We start from the raw sequence: 5721 nt of genomic DNA on the forward strand, positions 1-5721 counted from the left end.
ACAGGTGTGTTGGAAACAGGTGGCGGGATTAGAGGAGATTGCGTAACTGTCCCTAGAAAAGGCCGCATAGTTGATTTTGGAAATAAGCGACCAATACAAAGATATATAGAGAACAAAATCGGGACTGAAAAAAAGTGCCCGTAATTAGCGGGGTGGTCGTAATATTGAGGTGGTCGTAAGGTGAGGTTTCACTGTACGTGAGGAAGCAAGGGACTCCGTAACACCTGTCATATTTCCTCACAGCTCATACTCGAACCTCGGAACCAAAATTTGTTATTGTAAAATCATTTGGTATTAAAGAACTTTATATTTTAGGGTTGTAAACTTTGTTTGGGTGGGTGCCTTCTGAAGATGCAATTCATTAAACTGTAAACCTTGGACCTGGGTTGAAGTTTTCTGTTAAGCACGTATAATCACCAGAAGTGTTATCAAGTTAACAAGAAGCTAACTCTTTTAATGGACAATCGGTCTATCCGAATAGAAAAAAAGTTTACCTTTCTACAGGAACAACCCGACAAGAAGCCTGTCTAACATATTCCAGAGGCTATCTTGGATCTGTCCTGGCTAGCATGACCGCCTGGGGTTTTAGTTGATCACAGCACCCAGCATACTTAGAAGGCGGAGATAAGGGATGTTTTGTGTTCTACAGTACTAGAGAACCAAGTCTACTTACTGGAATAATCTACCAACTCAGGATGAGCTACCGTTGTCTGGCCTCTCTTATTCGTCACCACCTCCGCATCAGTGTACAACTAATTGGAGGAACTGGTCAAGTATGGTGCATCCGTCTCCAACATGATTCGATCGTCGGGAATATCCTTCAGTGACTACCTTCCCCGAACGAACCAACCAGACAGATGAATCACAAGTTCAGGTTGGGAAACCTAACCAACCATTGGTGGAGGACACACGTGTCGGCTAAGAAAAATGCAGATAAACTCTCCTTGAAGACGGAATCCGTTTCTACACCAAGTACAGCACATTAAGCATATAGACTTCCGTCCCATTCTCTCCCGTCACTGGAGCAACAGCACATGAACTTGCTGACGAACGCCAGAAGTGTGCCCAGTAGCCTGCTCGTGTCGGTACATGTTTCATGGGCACACTATGGCCCGACCCGACTTCACCAATCGCCATCATTCTGTCTTGTGTAACAAGCTCCTTTTCGAGCCGCGAAAGCAGTGTTTTCGGTGAAGCCCGACTGCAATCCGCATATCCAATGGGAAGTCAAAAACACTTCGACTGAGAGGATATGTGTAGGGATCACAGAAGGATGCTCATAATCCAACAAAAGTAACCGCCTTTCCCGCTTTCACAGAGATACGGTTCAAGAGCTCTTTAAGAGTGGGGCTCTGAGATAACCGCATTGTATTGGGGACCTATCCAGTTGAATGTGGGCATCGAAGGCATGCGGGGCTGCCCTGGCCTCAGCAATCCTCTCTAGAACCTCCTCCGGATTAGGACATGTCCGTCGCTAATTCTACTGTGCCTCCGGATCCAGCCTTGTCACCATCATCAAAACATTCACCCAGTGAATAAATACTGCTATCGAAGATGGGGTTTCAACTGTAGCTTCTCAGGCACGCTTACCTCCAGAAAATAGTTCATAGCTTACTTACCATTGCTTGTGCATGTTTTCGCGTTACTGAGAAATTACTTCCAGCAGACATTAGACGTTACATTCGGCTGTGTGAAGTTAGCTCAACATACGACATTCAAAACTTCATATCTTGTGTTTTTACCAGCCAACGAGGTAACTTTTGAATGTTCAGCGGCTGAACATACGACATACGACATTCAGATTTTGAATGTTCAGCCGCTCAACATACGACATACGACATTCAAAACTTCATATCTTGTGTTTTTACCAGCCAACGAGTTAACGTTTGAATGTTCAGCGGCTGAACATACGACATACGACATTCAGGTTTTGAATGTTCAGCCGCTCAACATACGACATACGACATTCAAAACTTCATATCTTGTGTTTTTACCAGCCAACGAGGTAACTTTTGAATGTTCAGCGGCTGAACATACGACATACGACATTCAGATTTTGAATGTTCAGTCGCTCAACATACGACATACAACATTCAGATTTTGATTTTGAATGTTCAGCGGCTCGACATACGACATACGACATTCAAATTTTATATGTTCAGCGGCTGAACATACGACATACGACATTCAGATTTTGAATCTTCAGCCGCTCAACATACGACATTCAAAACTTCATATCTTGTGTTTTTACCAGTCAACGAGGTAACTTTTGAATGTTCAGCGGCTGAACATACGACATACGACATTCAGATTTTGAATGTTCAGTCGCTCAACATACGACATACAACATTCAGATTTTGATTTTGAATGTTCAGCGGCTCGACATACGACATACGACATTCAAATTTTATATGTTCAGCGGCTGAACATACGACATACGACATTCAGATTTTGAATCTTCAGCCGCTCAACAACGACATACGACATTCAAAACTTCATATCTTGTGTTTTTACCAGTCAACGAGGTAATTTTTGAATGTTCAGCGGCTGAACATACGACATACGACATTCAGATTTTGAATGTTCAGCCGCTCAACATACGACATACGACATTCAAAACTTCATATCTTGTGTTTTTACCAGCCAACGAGGTAACTTTTGAATGTTCAGCGGCTGAACATACCACATTCAGATTTTGAATGTTCAGCCGCTCAACATATGACATACGACATTCAAAACTTCATATCTTGTGTTTTTACCAGCAAACGATGTAACTTTTGAATGTTCAGCGGCTGAACATACGACATACGACATTCAGATTTTGAATGTTCAGCCGCTGAACATTCAAAAGTTACCTCGTTGGCTGGTAAAAACACAAGATATGAAGTTTTGAATGTCGTATGTTGTATGTTGAGCGGCTGAACATTCAAAATCTGAATGTCGTATGTCGTATGTTCAGCCGCTGAACATTCAAAAGTTACCTCGTTGGCTGGTAAAAACACAAGATATGAAGTTTTGAATGTCGTATGTCGTATGTTGAGCGGCTGAACATTCAAAATCTGAATGTCGTATGTCGTATGTTCAGCCGCTGAACATTCAAAAGTTACCTCGTTGGCTGGTAAAAACACAAGATATTTAGTTTTGAATGTCGTATGTCGTATGTCGTATGTTGAGCTAACTTCACACAGCCGTTACATTCTTGCAAACTCCAGCAGCTCTTCCAGAGTACCTGGACGCCACATCAATCAAGTCAGCAGCCTGCTGCAGAGATACATGATTGAACGTGAAAGCTGAAGGTGTTTGCCTTAACATAATTGCTGTCCTACGAACAAACAGACACCCAACGTGTCTTGGGTCACCTACATGTTTGTCTGCAGTAATCCTGAGTTTTCCAGCATGTATCTCCGTAACTATCCTGTTGGCAGATCATGCTCGCCACAACTCGTGTTCCCTCGGCAAACATGTCTTTGTTTTCTGGTCTGAGGAACAGAGGTACCAGGGGAAGTCATCTTTACACCTTAGTTAAGAATCATCCCCTGTACTGAGAAATGTGATTGCTCTAGTGTCTATGTCTGCCCACAGCCCTTGGTCTCCGACAGACTACTACAGACCCCACGCGACGTACTTTCCGCGCAGCGTAACATTCCGGTACACTCGACCTATAGGTCACGTGGCATCAACTCCCCGTCTCACACACAGGCAAATACATACCAGAAGATTCCCACCGTCAATCACCACAGATCTGATGATATAGTTCGTTTAATGACCCTTGTAATATATGAAGATGGGATCGTGGTATTGGATAGCAATGAATGATTCAGTTTATTGTTTCGTTCTGGGTCGGTTGTATATGTCCCGTACATGCATAATTGTATATTAACAACTCGTGCAAAAAGTGTTCACAGTTGTATGTATGAGTGATTGCAGGTATACAAAGACGTTGACGTTCATAGATGTGCTTGGTTCTTTTTGTTAATATAAGATGTACCACTTACATTGTATATTTATCATCGTAATATCCAGTACTTATATATACGTCCCCCACGATTCATCAAAGGTTTACGTCAAGTGAGCGAAAGACGTCCAACGTGTATCGGGGGAGACAACCCTTTAATGAGAGCGACGTAAGAAGTCATAACAATGACTATCGATAAAGGATTCATATACATACATTGTCTAACACCTCCCAACAGGAATTGATACAGATCAGTATTTTGATGCACCAGCAGGCATTGTATATTTTGTAAAGAATCACCGTGTTAAGGTACAAGCTTAAATATAACGATATCACATAACAGCTGCCCTTCTGTGGGCATGTAATGATGTATACATTATAAAACCGAAGGGAGTCTGTGTCGCACCCGTGTGCAGAACATATTGTGTATTTGATTAATCAGTCCTGGTGCATAACTATATGTAGACTTTCGATAATGTCGTACTTTTAATTATTCCACAATCATAAGGCTGAACTATGGTTTGCAACGCAGAAATAGTGATTGTTTTAATAAAGATTTAGAAATTCTTTTTATTGCTCCCAGGAAATTGTTTATAGATATTTTTGTCAATTATGGCTTTCAGACCTGTTTTCCTGTCTACATTTCCTATCACTTTACCACTGATGATCAACTGGATTTAAAAACGCAATGACCATTTATTTGACCTATTTACCGGCTGTCAATTTGATCCTGCAAATGCTTCATCGTTTTTTATGCTTGCGTAGTCTGTGTTGTTGGCACTACCACATCTTGTGTTATAACTATTTCCAGAAAGAGGATCGGTCCCATAATACACCTCTATATGAGATGCCACTCTGACATCACAACATCCCTAAACACCATGGCCATACTCCAATAGCAATATCTCAGCCAATTCCACCAAGTTTCGGGAGTCAAACGCCTGGTCTTACTACAAAATCGGCGGAGATACTGGGATTAGAGTTAGTCTGTGTACTTCACTCGGGCTAGACTACAGGTTTCCCAAACTTTGTAGTGTTTTTTTCAGCAGGCATGTAGAGTGAACATCATGACAACATAGTGTATCAATTTAATTTAATCGACGCATGAGGAACTTATTAGATAGGTAATGGTTTTAATATAGCAGTCCATTATTGTATCCCCATAATTTTGAACGTCATTTACATGAGAACTGTGAATTAGTAAGTCTTTTGGTACCCATTTGTTATAAAACCAGGTCAATTGACTTTGAAAGTTGGTTTATATGCTGTAATAGATTCCATTAGGTGCTTGCTGAAGTACAAAGCTTTTAAACTGTTGCATTGAGCTTGTGTGGTCGACTTGGATTGTCAGCGAGACAGACCTAGTAATAGTCTTGAAGGTGGTAAAACCTGCAACTAATTAACTATGACAATTGTTCTTAGGGTTCTGCATTCAGAGGGACACTCGTGAACGGATAAAGGGTAATTAATTTTGAGCAATGTCATAATGCATAATTCACTATTAAAACTTTAAGTTTAAAGTAGAGGCCTTCATCAGATTTCAAACAGAATCTACTGTTTAGCTGTCTAAAATCAAACAAATCTTATTAAGTAAATGTTTCGCCTTTTAACAATCATGTTTTATCTACAGGGTATTCAGCAAATCAGTAAAAGTATGTTGACTTGCTTGATGCCTTCAAGAGACACAAAAATATGTAAAACTGAGGTTTTAAGTAGATATAACGATATTTTTAATCTACCAGAACAAAAAGACCAATAAAACCATA

Source organism: Pecten maximus, chromosome 2 (genome assembly GCF_902652985.1).
Source record: "Pecten maximus chromosome 2, xPecMax1.1, whole genome shotgun sequence".
Classification (NCBI taxonomy): Eukaryota; Metazoa; Mollusca; class Bivalvia; order Pectinida; family Pectinidae; genus Pecten; species Pecten maximus.